This window comes from Saccoglossus kowalevskii, chromosome 3 (assembly GCF_978046115.1).
Source record: "Saccoglossus kowalevskii chromosome 3, keSacKowa6.1, whole genome shotgun sequence".
NCBI classification, from domain to species: Eukaryota; Metazoa; Hemichordata; class Enteropneusta; family Harrimaniidae; genus Saccoglossus; species Saccoglossus kowalevskii.
Window position 1 is genome coordinate 4736657 of NC_140643.1, and position 21151 is coordinate 4757807.

The following is a 21151-nucleotide window of genomic DNA, read 5'->3' on the forward strand; positions in this document are numbered from 1 at the left end:
AGATTATGGCAACTGCAAACCGAAAATCGAAGACAAACTGCTTGCAAAGTTTTGAAAAACGATTGCAAAGTTTGTAGATTCGTTTGGAAATGTTACATATGATATTATATTGACGGGTTCCATAGTCAAAAGTTCGAAAACGTAAAACAATATTTTGTAAATTGCCGTTAATTTAGCGTACTATTATTCGCAGCATGTAGAGGTCATAGGTCAATTCAAGAAGTTACTCGTACAAACGCTATCAGGTTTAAAACAGTGTCAAACATGAAATAGTCGCCAGATCGATTATATTTCAAATTGCGTAACCAGTAGTGTTGGTAGGTGAAGAGACAAAGTTTAAAGTCAAGCTCAATCGGGCATGGTTAGTTCTTGCATGGGAGACTGCCTGAGAAAACCACCTAGGGAAATTTTTGTTGGTTTCATCACATACATATCAAACATATGAGACAACGTTCGTGCATCTTTTTTTTCACTGTAATGTCAATTATTTTCAGTAGAAAAACATGGAAATTTAGGCATGTTTTCAAGTTCATGAACATTTTTCCAATTTCTCTATTATTTTTGGAGATCAAGTTGGTGATGATGTCGGCACATAGTGGGGTTTGACCTGTTAACGTACCGTGAAAAGTCGTACATAGTGAACGCAAAGTTGTGCAAAGTGACTGGAAATTTTGTAGATATATTTGTACACTTGACCTAACTTGTTGGCATATAGAAACCCGCAGTTGTAAAGTCAAATATATGAATAGAAGCGAGATAAAAACAGCCTATATAAGCAGAGTATCACATGAGCTGACTGGCCGTATAAATAATAGAAAACAGCATGCAAATTTGTTAAAAGTGTTCGAAACTTTGGCGGAGTTACATGTGTATTTAACCTAAGTCATTGGAATGCCAACCCCGCAGTTAAATTTCGAAAACATTTAGTAAAAGTCAAGAAAATGCCAGATATATAAGCAGATTATGGCAACTGCAAACCGAAAATCGAAGACAAACTGCTTGCAAAGTTTTGAAAAACGATTGCAAAGTTTGTAGATTCGTTTGGAAATGTTACATATGATATTATATTGACGGGTTCCATAGTCAAAAGTTCGAAAACGTAAAACAATATTTTGTAAATTGCCGTTAATTTAGCGTACTATTATTCGCAGCATGTAGAGGTCATAGGTCAATTCAAGAAGTTACTCGTACAAACGCTATCAGGTTTAAAACAGTGTCAAACATGAAATAGTCGCCAGATCGATTATATTTCAAATTGCGTAACCAGTAGTGTTGGTAGGTGAAGAGACAAAGTTTAAAGTCAAGCTCAATCGGGCATGGTTAGTTCTTGCATGGGAGACTTCCTGAGAAAACCAGCTGGGAATTTTTTTTTTGTTTCATCACATACATATCAAACATATGAGACAAAGTTCGTGCATCTTTTTTTCACTGTAATGTCAATTATTTTTAGTAGAAAACATGGAAATTTAGGCATGTTTTCAAGTTCATGAACATTTTTCCAATTTCTCTATTATTTTTGGAGATCAAGTTGGTGATGATGTCGGCACATAGTGGGGTTTGACCTGTTAACGTACCGTGAAAAGTCATACAAAGTGAACGCAAAGTTGTGCAAAGTGATTGGAAAGTTTGTAGATATATTTGTACGCTTGACCTAACTTGTTAGCATATAGAAACCCGCAGTTGTAAAGTCAAATAAATGAATAAAAGCGAGATGAAAACAGCCTATATAAGCAGAGTATCACATGAGCTGACTGGCCGTAAAAATGATAGAAAACAGCATGCAACGTTGTTAAAAGTGTTCGAAACGTTGGCGGAGTTATATGTATATTTAACCTAAGTCATTGGAATGCCAACCCCGCAGTTAAATTTCGAAAACATTAAGAAAAGTCAAGAAAATGCCAGATACATAAGCAGATTATGGCAACTGCAAACCGCAATTCGAAGACAAACTGTTGCAAAGTTTTGAAAAACGATTGCAAAGTTTGTAGATTCGTTTGGGAATGTTACATATGATATTATATTGACGGGTTCCATAGTCAAAAGTTCGAAAACGTAAAACAATATTTTGTAAATTGCCGTTAATTTAGCGTACTATTATTCGCAGCATGTAGAGGTCATAGGTCAATTTAAGAAGTTACTCGTACAAGCGCTATCAGGTTTAAAACAGTGTCAAACATGAAATAGTCGCCAGATCGATTATATTTCAAATTGCGTAACCAGTAGTGTTGGTAGGTGAAGAGACAAAGTTTAAAGTCAAGTTCAATCGGGCATGGTTAGTTCTTGCATGGGGAGACTGCCTGAGAAAACCAGCTGGGAATTTCTTTTTGTTTCATCACATACATATCAAACATATGAGACAAAGTTCGTGCATCTTTTTTTCACTGTAATGTCAATTATTTTTAGTAGAAAACATGGAAATTTAGGCATGTTTTCAAGTTCATGAACATTTTTCCAATTTCTCTATTATTGTTGGAGATCAAGTTGGTGATGATGTCGGCACATAGTGGGGTTTGACCTGTTAACGTACCGTGAAAAGTCGTACATAGTGAACGCAAAGTTGTGCAAAGTGACTGCAAATTTTGTAGATATATTTGTACACTTGACCTAACTTGTTGGCATATAGAAACCCGCAGTTGTAAAGTCAAATATATGAATAGAAGCGAGATAAAAACAGCCTATATAAGCAGAGTATCACATGAGCTGACTGGCCGTATAAATGATAGAAAACAGCATGCAAATTTGTTAAAAGTGTTCGAAACTTTGGCGGAGTTACATGTGTATTTAACCTAAGTCATTGGAATGCCAACCCCGCAGTTAAATTTCGAAAACATTAAGTAAAAGTCAAGAAAATGCCAGATATATAAGCAGATTATGGCAACTGCAAACCGAAAATCGAAGACAAACTGCTTGCAAAGTTTTGAAAAACGATTGCAAAGTTTGTAGATTCGTTTGGAAATGTTACATATGATATTATATTGACGGGTTCCATAGTCAAAAGTTCGAAAACGTAAAACAATATTTTGTAAATTGCCGTTAATTTAGCGTACTATTATTCGCAGCATGTAGAGGTCATAGGTCAATTCAAGAAGGTACTCGTACAAACGCTATCAGGTTTAAAACAGTGTCAAACATGAAATAGTCGCCAGATCGATTATATTTCAAATTGCGTAACCAGTAGTGTTGGTAGGTGAAGAGACAAAGTTTAAAGTCAAGCTCAATCGGGCATGGTTAGTTCTTGCATGGGAGACTGCCTGAGAAAACCACCTAGGGAAATTTTTGTTGGTTTCATCACATACATATCAAACATATGAGACAACGTTCGTGCATCTTTTTTTTCACTGTAATGTCAATTATTTTCAGTAGAAAAACATGGAAATTTAGGCATGTTTTCAAGTTCATGAACATTTTTCCAATTTCTCTATTATTTTTGGAGATCAAGTTGGTGATGATGTCGGCACATAGTGGGGTTTGACCTGTTAACGTACCGTGAAAAGTCGTACATAGTGAACGCAAAGTTGTGCAAAGTGACTGCAAATTTTGTAGATATATTTGTACACTTGACCTAACTTGTTGGCATATAGAAACCCGCAGTTGTAAAGTCAAATATATGAATAGAAGCGAGATAAAAACAGCCTATATAAGCAGAGTATCACATGAGCTGACTGGCCGTATAAATAATAGAAAACAGCATGCAAATTTGTTAAAAGTGTTCGAAACTTTGGCGGAGTTACATGTGTATTTAACCTAAGTCATTGGAATGCCAACCCCGCAGTTAAATTTCGAAAACATTAAGTAAAAGTCAAGAAAATGCCAGATATATAAGCAGATTATGGCAACTGCAAACCGAAAATCGAAGACAAACTGCTTGCAAATTTTTGAAAAACGATTGCAAAGTTTGTAGATTCGTTTGGAAATGTTACATATGATATTATATTGACGGGTTCCATAGTCAAAAGTTCGAAAACGTAAAACAATATTTTGTAAATTGCCGTTAATTTAGCGTACTATTATTCGCAGCATGTAGAGGTCATAGGTCAATTCAAGAAGTTACTCGTACAAACGCTATCAGGTTTAAAACAGTGTCAAACATGAAATAGTCGCCAGATCGATTATATTTCAAATTGCGTAACCAGTAGTGTTGGTAGGTGAAGAGACAAAGTTTAAAGTCAAGCTCAATCGGGCATGGTTAGTTCTTGCATGGGAGACTTCCTGAGAAAACCAGCTGGGAATTTTTTTTTTGTTTCATCACATACATATCAAACATATGAGACAAAGTTCGTGCATCTTTTTTTCACTGTAATGTCAATTATTTTTAGTAGAAAACATGGAAATTTAGGCATGTTTTCAAGTTCATGAACATTTTTCCAATTTCTCTATTATTTTTGGAGATCAAGTTGGTGATGATGTCGGCACATAGTGGGGTTTGACCTGTTAACGTACCGTGAAAAGTCGTACATAGTGAACGCAAAGTTGTGCAAAGTGACTGCAAATTTTGTAGATATATTTGTACACTTGACCTAACTTGTTGGCATATAGAAACCCGCAGTTGTAAAGTCAAATATATGAATAGAAGCGAGATAAAAACAGCCTATATAAGCAGAGTATCACATGAGCTGACTGGCCGTATAAATGATAGAAAACAGCATGCAAATTTGTTAAAAGTGTTCGAAACTTTGGCGGAGTTACATGTGTATTTAACCTAAGTCATTGGAATGCCAACCCCGCAGTTAAATTTCGAAAACATTAAGTAAAAGTCAAGAAAATGCCAGATATATAAGCAGATTATGGCAACTGCAAACCGAAAATCGAAGACAAACTGCTTGCAAAGTTTTGAAAAACGATTGCAAAGTTTGTAGATTCGTTTGGAAATGTTACATATGATATTATATTGACGGGTTCCATAGTCAAAAGTTCGAAAACGTAAAACAATATTTTGTAAATTGCCGTTAATTTAGCGTACTATTATTCGCAGCATGTAGAGGTCATAGGTCAATTCAAGAAGTTACTCGTACAAACGCTATCAGGTTTAAAACAGTGTCAAACATGAAATAGTCGCCAGATCGATTATATTTCAAATTGCGTAACCAGTAGTGTTGGTAGGTGAAGAGACAAAGTTTAAAGTCAAGCTCAATCGGGCATGGTTAGTTCTTGCATGGGAGACTGCCTGAGAAAACCACCTAGGGAAATTTTTGTTGGTTTCATCACATACATATCAAACATATGAGACAACGTTCGTGCATCTTTTTTTTCACTGTAATGTCAATTATTTTCAGTAGAAAAACATGGAAATTTAGGCATGTTTTCAAGTTCATGAACATTTTTCCAATTTCTCTATTATTTTTGGAGATCAAGTTGGTGATGATGTCGGCACATAGTGGGGTTTGACCTGTTAACGTACCGTGAAAAGTCGTACATAGTGAACGCAAAGTTGTGCAAAGTGACTGGAAATTTTGTAGATATATTTGTACACTTGACCTAACTTGTTGGCATATAGAAACCCGCAGTTGTAAAGTCAAATATATGAATAGAAGCGAGATAAAAACAGCCTATATAAGCAGAGTATCACATGAGCTGACTGGCCGTATAAATAATAGAAAACAGCATGCAAATTTGTTAAAAGTGTTCGAAACTTTGGCGGAGTTACATGTGTATTTAACCTAAGTCATTGGAATGCCAACCCCGCAGTTAAATTTCGAAAACATTAAGTAAAAGTCAAGAAAATGCCAGATATATAAGCAGATTATGGCAACTGCAAACCGAAAATCGAAGACAAACTGCTTGCAAAGTTTTGAAAAACGATTGCAAAGTTTGTAGATTCGTTTGGAAATGTTACATATGATATTATATTGACGGGTTCCATAGTCAAAAGTTCGAAAACGTAAAACAATATTTTGTAAATTGCCGTTAATTTAGCGTACTATTATTCGCAGCATGTAGAGGTCATAGGTCAATTCAAGAAGTTACTCGTACAAACGCTATCAGGTTTAAAACAGTGTCAAACATGAAATAGTCGCCAGATCGATTATATTTCAAATTGCGTAACCAGTAGTGTTGGTAGGTGAAGAGACAAAGTTTAAAGTCAAGCTCAATCGGGCATGGTTAGTTCTTGCATGGGAGACTTCCTGAGAAAACCAGCTGGGAATTTTTTTTTTGTTTCATCACATACATATCAAACATATGAGACAAAGTTCGTGCATCTTTTTTTCACTGTAATGTCAATTATTTTTAGTAGAAAACATGGAAATTTAGGCATGTTTTCAAGTTCATGAACATTTTTCCAATTTCTCTATTATTTTTGGAGATCAAGTTGGTGATGATGTCGGCACATAGTGGGGTTTGACCTGTTAACGTACCGTGAAAAGTCATACAAAGTGAACGCAAAGTTGTGCAAAGTGATTGGAAAGTTTGGAGATATATTTGTACGCTTGACCTAACTTGTTGGCATATAGAAACCCGCAGTTGTAAAGTCAAATAAATGAATAAAAGCGAGATGAAAACAGCCTATATAAGCAGAGTATCACATGAGCTGACTGGCCGTAAAAATGATAGAAAACAGCATGCAACGTTGTTAAAAGTGTTTGAAACGTTGGCGGAGTTATATGTATATTTAACCTAAGTCATTGGAATGCCAACCCCGCAGTTAAATTTCGAAAACATTAAGAAAAGTCAAGAAAATGCCAGATACATAAGCAGATTATGGCAACTGCAAACCGCAATTCGAAGACAAACTGTTGCAAAGTTTTGAAAAACGATTGCAAAGTTTGTAGATTCGTTTGGGAATGTTACATATGATATTATATTGACGGGTTCCATAGTCAAAAGTTCGAAAACGTAAAACAATATTTTGTAAATTGCCGTTAATTTAGCGTACTATTATTCGCAGCATGTAGAGGTCATAGGTCAATTTAAGAAGTTACTCGTACAAGCGCTATCAGGTTTAAAACAGTGTCAAACATGAAATAGTCGCCAGATCGATTATATTTCAAATTGCGTAACCAGTAGTGTTGGTAGGTGAAGAGACAAAGTTTAAAGTCAAGTTCAATCGGGCATGGTTAGTTCTTGCATGGGGAGACTGCCTGAGAAAACCAGCTGGGAATTTTTTTTTTGTTTCATCACATACATATCAAACATATGAGACAAAGTTCGTGCATCTTTTTTTCACTGTAATGTCAATTATTTTTAGTAGAAAACATGGAAATTTAGGCATGTTTTCAAGTTCATGAACATTTTTCCAATTTCTCTATTATTTTTGGAGATCAAGTTGGTGATGATGTCGGCACATAGTGGGGTTTGACCTGTTAACGTACCGTGAAAAGTCGTACATAGTGAACGCAAAGTTGTGCAAAGTGACTGCAAATTTTGTAGATATATTTGTACACTTGACCTAACTTGTTGGCATATAGAAACCCGCAGTTGTAAAGTCAAATATATGAATAGAAGCGAGATAAAAACAGCCTATATAAGCAGAGTATCACATGAGCTGACTGGCCGTATAAATGATAGAAAACAGCATGCAAATTTGTTAAAAGTGTTCGAAACTTTGGCGGAGTTACATGTGTATTTAACCTAAGTCATTGGAATGCCAACCCCGCAGTTAAATTTCGAAAACATTAAGTAAAAGTCAAGAAAATGCCAGATATATAAGCAGATTATGGCAACTGCAAACCGAAAATCGAAGACAAACTGCTTGCAAAGTTTTGAAAAACGATTGCAAAGTTTGTAGATTCGTTTGGAAATGTTACATATGATATTATATTGACGGGTTCCATAGTCAAAAGTTCGAAAACGTAAAACAATATTTTGTAAATTGCCGTTAATTTAGCGTACTATTATTCGCAGCATGTAGAGGTCATAGGTCAATTCAAGAAGTTACTCGTACAAACGCTATCAGGTTTAAAACAGTGTCAAACATGAAATAGTCGCCAGATCGATTATATTTCAAATTGCGTAACCAGTAGTGTTGGTAGGTGAAGAGACAAAGTTTAAAGTCAAGCTCAATCGGGCATGGTTAGTTCTTGCATGGGAGACTGCCTGAGAAAACCACCTAGGGAAATTTTTGTTGGTTTCATCACATACATATCAAACATATGAGACAACGTTCGTGCATCTTTTTTTTCACTGTAATGTCAATTATTTTCAGTAGAAAAACATGGAAATTTAGGCATGTTTTCAAGTTCATGAACATTTTTCCAATTTCTCTATTATTTTTGGAGATCAAGTTGGTGATGATGTCGGCACATAGTGGGGTTTGACCTGTTAACGTACCGTGAAAAGTCGTACATAGTGAACGCAAAGTTGTGCAAAGTGACTGGAAATTTTGTAGATATATTTGTACACTTGACCTAACTTGTTGGCATATAGAAACCCGCAGTTGTAAAGTCAAATATATGAATAGAAGCGAGATAAAAACAGCCTATATAAGCAGAGTATCACATGAGCTGACTGGCCGTATAAATAATAGAAAACAGCATGCAAATTTGTTAAAAGTGTTCGAAACTTTGGCGGAGTTACATGTGTATTTAACCTAAGTCATTGGAATGCCAACCCCGCAGTTAAATTTCGAAAACATTAAGTAAAAGTCAAGAAAATGCCAGATATATAAGCAGATTATGGCAACTGCAAACCGAAAATCGAAGACAAACTGCTTGCAAAGTTTTGAAAAACGATTGCAAAGTTTGTAGATTCGTTTGGAAATGTTACATATGATATTATATTGACGGGTTCCATAGTCAAAAGTTCGAAAACGTAAAACAATATTTTGTAAATTGCCGTTAATTTAGCGTACTATTATTCGCAGCATGTAGAGGTCATAGGTCAATTCAAGAAGTTACTCGTACAAACGCTATCAGGTTTAAAACAGTGTCAAACATGAAATAGTCGCCAGATCGATTATATTTCAAATTGCGTAACCAGTAGTGTTGGTAGGTGAAGAGACAAAGTTTAAAGTCAAGCTCAATCGGGCATGGTTAGTTCTTGCATGGGAGACTTCCTGAGAAAACCAGCTGGGAATTTTTTTTTTGTTTCATCACATACATATCAAACATATGAGACAAAGTTCGTGCATCTTTTTTTCACTGTAATGTCAATTATTTTTAGTAGAAAACATGGAAATTTAGGCATGTTTTCAAGTTCATGAACATTTTTCCAATTTCTCTATTATTTTTGGAGATCAAGTTGGTGATGATGTCGGCACATAGTGGGGTTTGACCTGTTAACGTACCGTGAAAAGTCATACAAAGTGAACGCAAAGTTGTGCAAAGTGATTGGAAAGTTTGGAGATATATTTGTACGCTTGACCTAACTTGTTGGCATATAGAAACCCGCAGTTGTAAAGTCAAATAAATGAATAAAAGCGAGATGAAAACAGCCTATATAAGCAGAGTATCACATGAGCTGACTGGCCGTAAAAATGATAGAAAACAGCATGCAACGTTGTTAAAAGTGTTCGAAACGTTGGCGGAGTTATATGTATATTTAACCTAAGTCATTGGAATGCCAACCCCGCAGTTAAATTTCGAAAACATTAAGAAAAGTCAAGAAAATGCCAGATACATAAGCAGATTATGGCAACTGCAAACCGCAATTCGAAGACAAACTGTTGCAAAGTTTTGAAAAACGATTGCAAAGTTTGTAGATTCGTTTGGGAATGTTACATATGATATTATATTGACGGGTTCCATAGTCAAAAGTTCGAAAACGTAAAACAATATTTTGTAAATTGCCGTTAATTTAGCGTACTATTATTCGCAGCATGTAGAGGTCATAGGTCAATTTAAGAAGTTACTCGTACAAGCGCTATCAGGTTTAAAACAGTGTCAAACATGAAATAGTCGCCAGATCGATTATATTTCAAATTGCGTAACCAGTAGTGTTGGTAGGTGAAGAGACAAAGTTTAAAGTCAAGTTCAATCGGGCATGGTTAGTTCTTGCATGGGGAGACTGCCTGAGAAAACCAGCTGGGAATTTTTTTTTTGTTTCATCACATACATATCAAACATATGAGACAAAGTTCGTGCATCTTTTTTTCACTGTAATGTCAATTATTTTTAGTAGAAAACATGGAAATTTAGGCATGTTTTCAAGTTCATGAACATTTTTCCAATTTCTCTATTATTTTTGGAGATCAAGTTGGTGATGATGTCGGCACATAGTGGGGTTTGACCTGTTAACGTACCGTGAAAAGTCGTACATAGTGAACGCAAAGTTGTGCAAAGTGACTGCAAATTTTGTAGATATATTTGTACACTTGACCTAACTTGTTGGCATATAGAAACCCGCAGTTGTAAAGTCAAATAAATGAATAAAAGCGAGATGAAAACAGCCTATATAAGCAGAGTATCACATGAGCTGACTGGCCGTATAAATAATAGAAAACAGCATGCAAATTTGTTAAAAGTGTTCGAAACTTTGGCGGAGTTACATGTGTATTTAACCTAAGTCATTGGAATGCCAACCCCGCAGTTAAATTTCGAAAACATTAAGTAAAAGTCAAGAAAATGCCAGATATATAAGCAGATTATGGCAACTGCAAACCGAAAATCGAAGACAAACTGCTTGCAAAGTTTTGAAAAACGATTGCAAAGTTTGTAGATTCGTTTGGAAATGTTACATATGATATTATATTGACGGGTTCCATAGTCAAAAGTTCGAAAACGTAAAACAATATTTTGTAAATTGCCGTTAATTTAGCGTACTATTATTCGCAGCATGTAGAGGTCATAGGTCAATTCAAGAAGTTACTCGTACAAACGCTATCAGGTTTAAAACAGTGTCAAACATGAAATAGTCGCCAGATCGATTATATTTCAAATTGCGTAACCAGTAGTGTTGGTAGGTGAAGAGACAAAGTTTAAAGTCAAGCTCAATCGGGCATGGTTAGTTCTTGCATGGGAGACTTCCTGAGAAAACCAGCTGGGAATTTTTTTTTTGTTTCATCACATACATATCAAACATATGAGACAAAGTTCGTGCATCTTTTTTTCACTGTAATGTCAATTATTTTTAGTAGAAAACATGGAAATTTAGGCATGTTTTCAAGTTCATGAACATTTTTCCAATTTCTCTATTATTTTTGGAGATCAAGTTGGTGATGATGTCGGCACATAGTGGGGTTTGACCTGTTAACGTACCGTGAAAAGTCATACAAAGTGAACGCAAAGTTGTGCAAAGTGATTGGAAAGTTTGGAGATATATTTGTACGCTTGACCTAACTTGTTGGCATATAGAAACCCGCAGTTGTAAAGTCAAATAAATGAATAAAAGCGAGATGAAAACAGCCTATATAAGCAGAGTATCACATGAGCTGACTGGCCGTAAAAATGATAGAAAACAGCATGCAACGTTGTTAAAAGTGTTCGAAACGTTGGCGGAGTTATATGTATATTTAACCTAAGTCATTGGAATGCCAACCCCGCAGTTAAATTTCGAAAACATTAAGAAAAGTCAAGAAAATGCCAGATACATAAGCAGATTATGGCAACTGCAAACCGCAATTCGAAGACAAACTGTTGCAAAGTTTTGAAAAACGATTGCAAAGTTTGTAGATTCGTTTGGGAATGTTACATATGATATTATATTGACGGGTTCCATAGTCAAAAGTTCGAAAACGTAAAACAATATTTTGTAAATTGCCGTTAATTTAGCGTACTATTATTCGCAGCATGTAGAGGTCATAGGTCAATTTAAGAAGTTACTCGTACAAGCGCTATCAGGTTTAAAACAGTGTCAAACATGAAATAGTCGCCAGATCGATTATATTTCAAATTGCGTAACCAGTAGTGTTGGTAGGTGAAGAGACAAAGTTTAAAGTCAAGTTCAATCGGGCATGGTTAGTTCTTGCATGGGGAGACTGCCTGAGAAAACCAGCTGGGAATTTTTTTTTTGTTTCATCACATACATATCAAACATATGAGACAAAGTTCGTGCATCTTTTTTTCACTGTAATGTCAATTATTTTTAGTAGAAAACATGGAAATTTAGGCATGTTTTCAAGTTCATGAACATTTTTCCAATTTCTCTATTATTTTTGGAGATCAAGTTGGTGATGATGTCGGCACATAGTGGGGTTTGACCTGTTAACGTACCGTGAAAAGTCGTACATAGTGAACGCAAAGTTGTGCAAAGTGACTGCAAATTTTGTAGATATATTTGTACACTTGACCTAACTTGTTGGCATATAGAAACCCGCAGTTGTAAAGTCAAATATATGAATAGAAGCGAGATAAAAACAGCCTATATAAGCAGAGTATCACATGAGCTGACTGGCCGTATAAATGATAGAAAACAGCATGCAAATTTGTTAAAAGTGTTCGAAACTTTGGCGGAGTTACATGTGTATTTAACCTAAGTCATTGGAATGCCAACCCCGCAGTTAAATTTCGAAAACATTAAGTAAAAGTCAAGAAAATGCCAGATATATAAGCAGATTATGGCAACTGCAAACCGAAAATCGAAGACAAACTGCTTGCAAAGTTTTGAAAAACGATTGCAAAGTTTGTAGATTCGTTTGGAAATGTTACATATGATATTATATTGACGGGTTCCATAGTCAAAAGTTCGAAAACGTAAAACAATATTTTGTAAATTGCCGTTAATTTAGCGTACTATTATTCGCAGCATGTAGAGGTCATAGGTCAATTCAAGAAGTTACTCGTACAAACGCTATCAGGTTTAAAACAGTGTCAAACATGAAATAGTCGCCAGATCGATTATATTTCAAATTGCGTAACCAGTAGTGTTGGTAGGTGAAGAGACAAAGTTTAAAGTCAAGCTCAATCGGGCATGGTTAGTTCTTGCATGGGAGACTGCCTGAGAAAACCACCTAGGGAAATTTTTGTTGGTTTCATCACATACATATCAAACATATGAGACAACGTTCGTGCATCTTTTTTTTCACTGTAATGTCAATTATTTTCAGTAGAAAAACATGGAAATTTAGGCATGTTTTCAAGTTCATGAACATTTTTCCAATTTCTCTATTATTTTTGGAGATCAAGTTGGTGATGATGTCGGCACATAGTGGGGTTTGACCTGTTAACGTACCGTGAAAAGTCGTACATAGTGAACGCAAAGTTGTGCAAAGTGACTGGAAATTTTGTAGATATATTTGTACACTTGACCTAACTTGTTGGCATATAGAAACCCGCAGTTGTAAAGTCAAATATATGAATAGAAGCGAGATAAAAACAGCCTATATAAGCAGAGTATCACATGAGCTGACTGGCCGTATAAATAATAGAAAACAGCATGCAAATTTGTTAAAAGTGTTCGAAACTTTGGCGGAGTTACATGTGTATTTAACCTAAGTCATTGGAATGCCAACCCCGCAGTTAAATTTCGAAAACATTAAGTAAAAGTCAAGAAAATGCCAGATATATAAGCAGATTATGGCAACTGCAAACCGAAAATCGAAGACAAACTGCTTGCAAAGTTTTGAAAAACGATTGCAAAGTTTGTAGATTCGTTTGGAAATGTTACATATGATATTATATTGACGGGTTCCATAGTCAAAAGTTCGAAAACGTAAAACAATATTTTGTAAATTGCCGTTAATTTAGCGTACTATTATTCGCAGCATGTAGAGGTCATAGGTCAATTCAAGAAGTTACTCGTACAAACGCTATCAGGTTTAAAACAGTGTCAAACATGAAATAGTCGCCAGATCGATTATATTTCAAATTGCGTAACCAGTAGTGTTGGTAGGTGAAGAGACAAAGTTTAAAGTCAAGCTCAATCGGGCATGGTTAGTTCTTGCATGGGAGACTTCCTGAGAAAACCAGCTGGGAATTTTTTTTTTGTTTCATCACATACATATCAAACATATGAGACAAAGTTCGTGCATCTTTTTTTCACTGTAATGTCAATTATTTTTAGTAGAAAACATGGAAATTTAGGCATGTTTTCAAGTTCATGAACATTTTTCCAATTTCTCTATTATTTTTGGAGATCAAGTTGGTGATGATGTCGGCACATAGTGGGGTTTGACCTGTTAACGTACCGTGAAAAGTCATACAAAGTGAACGCAAAGTTGTGCAAAGTGATTGGAAAGTTTGGAGATATATTTGTACGCTTGACCTAACTTGTTGGCATATAGAAACCCGCAGTTGTAAAGTCAAATAAATGAATAAAAGCGAGATGAAAACAGCCTATATAAGCAGAGTATCACATGAGCTGACTGGCCGTAAAAATGATAGAAAACAGCATGCAACGTTGTTAAAAGTGTTCGAAACGTTGGCGGAGTTATATGTATATTTAACCTAAGTCATTGGAATGCCAACCCCGCAGTTAAATTTCGAAAACATTAAGAAAAGTCAAGAAAATGCCAGATACATAAGCAGATTATGGCAACTGCAAACCGCAATTCGAAGACAAACTGTTGCAAAGTTTTGAAAAACGATTGCAAAGTTTGTAGATTCGTTTGGGAATGTTACATATGATATTATATTGACGGGTTCCATAGTCAAAAGTTCGAAAACGTAAAACAATATTTTGTAAATTGCCGTTAATTTAGCGTACTATTATTCGCAGCATGTAGAGGTCATAGGTCAATTTAAGAAGTTACTCGTACAAGCGCTATCAGGTTTAAAACAGTGTCAAACATGAAATAGTCGCCAGATCGATTATATTTCAAATTGCGTAACCAGTAGTGTTGGTAGGTGAAGAGACAAAGTTTAAAGTCAAGTTCAATCGGGCATGGTTAGTTCTTGCATGGGGAGACTGCCTGAGAAAACCAGCTGGGAATTTTTTTTTTGTTTCATCACATACATATCAAACATATGAGACAAAGTTCGTGCATCTTTTTTTCACTGTAATGTCAATTATTTTTAGTAGAAAACATGGAAATTTAGGCATGTTTTCAAGTTCATGAACATTTTTCCAATTTCTCTATTATTTTTGGAGATCAAGTTGGTGATGATGTCGGCACATAGTGGGGTTTGACCTGTTAACGTACCGTGAAAAGTCGTACATAGTGAACGCAAAGTTGTGCAAAGTGACTGCAAATTTTGTAGATATATTTGTACACTTGACCTAACTTGTTGGCATATAGAAACCCGCAGTTGTAAAGTCAAATATATGAATAGAAGCGAGATAAAAACAGCCTATATAAGCAGAGTATCACATGAGCTGACTGGCCGTATAAATAATAGAAAACAGCATGCAAATTTGTTAAAAGTGTTCGAAACTTTGGCGGAGTTACATGTGTATTTAACCTAAGTCATTGGAATGCCAACCCCGCAGTTAAATTTCGAAAACATTAAGTAAAAGTCAAGAAAATGCCAGATATATAAGCAGATTATGGCAACTGCAAACCGAAAATCGAAGACAAACTGCTTGCAAAGTTTTGAAAAACGATTGCAAAGTTTGTAGATTCGTTTGGAAATGTTACATATGATATTATATTGACGGGTTCCATAGTCAAAAGTTCGAAAACGTAAAACAATATTTTGTAAATTGCCGTTAATTTAGCGTACTATTATTCGCAGCATGTAGAGGTCATAGGTCAATTCAAGAAGTTACTCGTACAAACGCTATCAGGTTTAAAACAGTGTCAAACATGAAATAGTCGCCAGATCGATTATATTTCAAATTGCGTAACCAGTAGTGTTGGTAGGTGAAGAGACAAAGTTTAAAGTCAAGCTCAATCGGGCATGGTTAGTTCTTGCATGGGAGACTGCCTGAGAAAACCACCTAGGGAAATTTTTGTTGGTTTCATCACATACATATCAAACATATGAGACAACGTTCGTGCATCTTTTTTTTCACTGTAATGTCAATTATTTTCAGTAGAAAAACATGGAAATTTAGGCATGTTTTCAAGTTCATGAACATTTTTCCAATTTCTCTATTATTTTTGGAGATCAAGTTGGTGATGATGTCGGCACATAGTGGGGTTTGACCTGTTAACGTACCGTGAAAAGTCGTACATAGTGAACGCAAAGTTGTGCAAAGTGACTGGAAATTTTGTAGATATATTTGTACACTTGACCTAACTTGTTGGCATATAGAAACCCGCAGTTGTAAAGTCAAATATATGAATAGAAGCGAGATAAAAACAGCCTATATAAGCAGAGTATCACATGAGCTGACTGGCCGTATAAATAATAGAAAACAGCATGCAAATTTGTTAAAAGTGTTCGAAACTTTGGCGGAGTTACATGTGTATTTAACCTAAGTCATTGGAATGCCAACCCCGCAGTTAAATTTCGAAAACATTAAGTAAAAGTCAAGAAAATGCCAGATATATAAGCAGATTATGGCAACTGCAAACCGAAAATCGAAGACAAACTGCTTGCAAAGTTTTGAAAAACGATTGCAAAGTTTGTAGATTCGTTTGGAAATGTTACATATGATATTATATTGACGGGTTCCATAGTCAAAAGTTCGAAAACGTAAAACAATATTTTGTAAATTGCCGTTAATTTAGCGTACTATTATTCGCAGCATGTAGAGGTCATAGGTCAATTCAAGAAGTTACTCGTACAAACGCTATCAGGTTTAAAACAGTGTCAAACATGAAATAGTCGCCAGATCGATTATATTTCAAATTGCGTAACCAGTAGTGTTGGTAGGTGAAGAGACAAAGTTTAAAGTCAAGCTCAATCGGGCATGGTTAGTTCTTGCATGGGAGACTTCCTGAGAAAACCAGCTGGGAATTTTTTTTTTGTTTCATCACATACATATCAAACATATGAGACAAAGTTCGTGCATCTTTTTTTCACTGTAATGTCAATTATTTTTAGTAGAAAACATGGAAATTTAGGCATGTTTTCAAGTTCATGAACATTTTTCCAATTTCTCTATTATTTTTGGAGATCAAGTTGGTGATGATGTCGGCACATAGTGGGGTTTGACCTGTTAACGTACCGTGAAAAGTCATACAAAGTGAACGCAAAGTTGTGCAAAGTGATTGGAAAGTTTGGAGATATATTTGTACGCTTGACCTAACTTGTTGGCATATAGAAACCCGCAGTTGTAAAGTCAAATAAATGAATAAAAGCGAGATGAAAACAGCCTATATAAGCAGAGTATCACATGAGCTGACTGGCCGTAAAAATGATAGAAAACAGCATGCAACGTTGTTAAAAGTGTTCGAAACGTTGGCGGAGTTATATGTATATTTAACCTAAGTCATTGGAATGCCAACCCCGCAGTTAAATTTCGAAAACATTAAGAAAAGTCAAGAAAATGCCAGATACATAAGCAGATTATGGCAACTGCAAACCGCAATTCGAAGACAAACTGTTGCAAAGTTTTGAAAAACGATTGCAAAGTTTGTAGATTCGTTTGGGAATGTTACATATGATATTATATTGACGGGTTCCATAGTCAAAAGTTCGAAAACGTAAAACAATATTTTGTAAATTGCCGTTAATTTAGCGTACTATTATTCGCAGCATGTAGAGGTCATAGGTCAATTTAAGAAGTTACTCGTACAAGCGCTATCAGGTTTAAAACAGTGTCAAACATGAAATAGTCGCCAGATCGATTATATTTCAAATTGCGTAACCAGTAGTGTTGGTAGGTGAAGAGACAAAGTTTAAAGTCAAGTTCAATCGGGCATGGTTAGTTCTTGCATGGGGAGACTGCCTGAGAAAACCAGCTGGGAATTTTTTTTTTGTTTCATCACATACATATCAAACATATGAGACAAAGTTCGTGCATATTTTTTTCACTGTAATGTCAATTATTTTTAGTAGAAAACATGGAAATTTAGGCATGTTTTCAAGTTCATGAACATTTTTCCAATTTCTCTATTATTTTTGGAGATCAAGTTGGTGATGATGTCGGCACATAGTGGGGTTTGACCTGTTAACGTACCGTGAAAAGTCGTACATAGTGAACGCAAAGTTGTGCAAAGTGACTGCAAATTTTGTAGATATATTTGTACACTTGACCTAACTTGTTGGCATATAGAAACCCGCAGTTGTAAAGTCAAATATATGAATAGAAGCGAGATAAAAACAGCCTATATAAGCAGAGTATCACATGAGCTGACTGGCCGTATAAATGATAGAAAACAGCATGCAAATTTGTTAAAAGTGTTCGAAACTTTGGCGGAGTTACATGTGTATTTAACCTAAGTCATTGGAATGCCAACCCCGCAGTTAAATTTCGAAAACATTAAGTAAAAGTCAAGAAAATGCCAGATATATAAGCAGATTATGGCAACTGCAAACCGAAAATCGAAGACAAACTGCTTGCAAAGTTTTGAAAAACGATTGCAAAGTTTGTAGATTCGTTTGGAAATGTTACATATGATATTATATTGACGGGTTCCATAGTCAAAAGTTCGAAAACGTAAAACAATATTTTGTAAATTGCCGTTAATTTAGCGTACTATTATTCGCAGCATGTAGAGGTCATAGGTCAATTCAAGAAGTTACTCGTACAAACGCTATCAGGTTTAAAACAGTGTCAAACATGAAATAGTCGCCAGATCGATTATATTTCAAATTGCGTAACCAGTAGTGTTGGTAGGTGAAGAGACAAAGTTTAAAGTCAAGCTCAATCGGGCATGGTTAGTTCTTGCATGGGAGACTGCCTGAGAAAACCACCTAGGGAAATTTTTGTTGGTTTCATCACATACATATCAAACATATGAGACAACGTTCGTGCATCTTTTTTTTCACTGTAATGTCAATTATTTTCAGTAGAAAAACATGGAAATTTAGGCATGTTTTCAAGTTCATGAACATTTTTCCAATTTCTCTATTATTTTTGGAGATCAAGTTGGTGATGATGTCGGCACATAGTGGGGTTTGACCTGTTAACGTACCGTGAAAAGTCGTACATAGTGAACGCAAAGTTGTGCAAAGTGACTGGAAATTTTGTAGATATATTTGTACACTTGACCTAACTTGTTGGCATATAGAAACCCGCAGTTGTAAAGTCAAATATATGAATAGAAGCGAGATAAAAACAGCCTATATAAGCAGAGTATCACATGAGCTGACTGGCCGTATAAATAATAGAAAACAGCATGCAAATTTGTTAAAAGTGTTCGAAACTTTGGCGGAGTTACATGTGTATTTAACCTAAGTCATTGGAATGCCAACCCCGCAGTTAAATTTCGAAAACATTAAGTAAAAGTCAAGAAAATGCCAGATATATAAGCAGATTATGGCAACTGCAAACCGAAAATCGAAGACAAACTGCTTGCAAAGTTTTGAAAAACGATTGCAAAGTTTGTAGATTCGTTTGGAAATGTTACATATGATATTATATTGACGGGTTCCATAGTCAAAAGTTCGAAAACGTAAAACAATATTTTGTAAATTGCCGTTAATTTAGCGTACTATTATTCGCAGCATGTAGAGGTCATAGGTCAATTCAAGAAGTTACTCGTACAAACGCTATCAGGTTTAAAACAGTGTCAAACATGAAATAGTCGCCAGATCGATTATATTTCAAATTGCGTAACCAGTAGTGTTGGTAGGTGAAGAGACAAAGTTTAAAGTCAAGCTCAATCGGGCATGGTTAGTTCTTGCATGGGAGACTTCCTGAGAAAACCAGCTGGGAATTTTTTTTTTGTTTCATCACATACATATCAAACATATGAGACAAAGTTCGTGCATCTTTTTTTCACTGTAATGTCAATTATTTTTAGTAGAAAACATGGAAATTTAGGCATGTTTTCAAGTTCATGAACATTTTTCCAATTTCTCTATTATTTTTGGAGATCAAGTTGGTGATGATGTCGGCACATAGTGGGGTTTGACCTGTTAACGTACCGTGAAAAGTCATACAAAGTGAACGCAAAGTTGTGCAAAGTGATTGGAAAGTTTGTAGATATATTTGTACGCTTGACCTAACTTGTTGGCATATAGAAACCCGCAGTTGTAAAGTCAAATAAATGAATAAAAGCGAGATGAAAACAGCCTATATAAGCAGAGTATCACATGAGCTGACTGGCCGTAAAAATGATAGAAAACAGCATGCAACGTTGTTAAAAGTGTTCGAAACGTTGGCGGAGTTATATGTATATTTAACCTAAGTCATTGGAATGCCAACCCCGCAGTTAAATTTCGAAAACATTAAGAAAAGTCAAGAAAATGCCAGATACATAAGCAGATTATGGCAACTGCAAACCGCAATTCGAAGACAAACTGTTGCAAAGTTTTGAAAAACGATTGCAAAGTTTGTAGATTCGTTTGGGAATGTTACATATGATATTATATTGACGGGTTCCATAGTCAAAAGTTCGAAAACGTAAAACAATATTTTGTAAATTGCCGTTAATTTAGCGTACTATTATTCGCAGCATGTAGAGGTCATAGGTCAATTTAAGAAGTTACTCGTACAAGCGCTATCAGGTTTAAAACAGTGTCAAACATGAAATAGTCGCCAGATCGATTACATTTCAAATTGCGTAACCAGTAGTGTTGGTAGGTGAAGAGACAAAGTTTAAAGTCAAGTTCAATCGGGCATGGTTAGTTCTTGCATGGGGAGACTGCCTGAGAAAACCAGCTGGGAATTTTTTTTTTGTTTCATCACATACATATCAAACATATGAGACAAAGTTCGTGCATCTTTTTTTCACTGTAATGTCAATTATTTTTAGTAGAAAACATGGAAATTTAGGCATGTTTTCAAGTTCATGAACATTTTTCCAATTTCTCTATTATTTTTGGAGATCAAGTTGGTGATGATGTCGGCACATAGTGGGGTTTGACCTGTTAACGTACCGTGAAAAGTCGTACATAGTGAACGCAAAGTTGTGCAAAGTGACTGCAAATTTTGTAGATATATTTGTACACTTGACCTAACTTGTTGGCATATAGAAACCCGCAGTTGTAAAGTCAAATATATGAATAGAAGCGAGATAAAAACAGCCTATATAAGCAGAGTATCACATGAGCTGACTGGCCGTATAAATGATAGAAAACAGCATGCAAATTTGTTAAAAGTGTTCGAAACTTTGGCGGAGTTACATGTGTATTTAACCTAAGTCATTGGAATGCCAACCCCGCAGTTAAATTTCGAAAACATTAAGTAAAAGTCAAGAAAATGCCAGATATATAAGCAGATTATGGCAACTGCAAACCGAAAATCGAAGACAAACTGCTTGCAAAGTTTTGAAAAACGATTGCAAAGTTTGTAGATTCGTTTGGAAATGTTACATATGATATTATATTGACGGGTTCCATAGTCA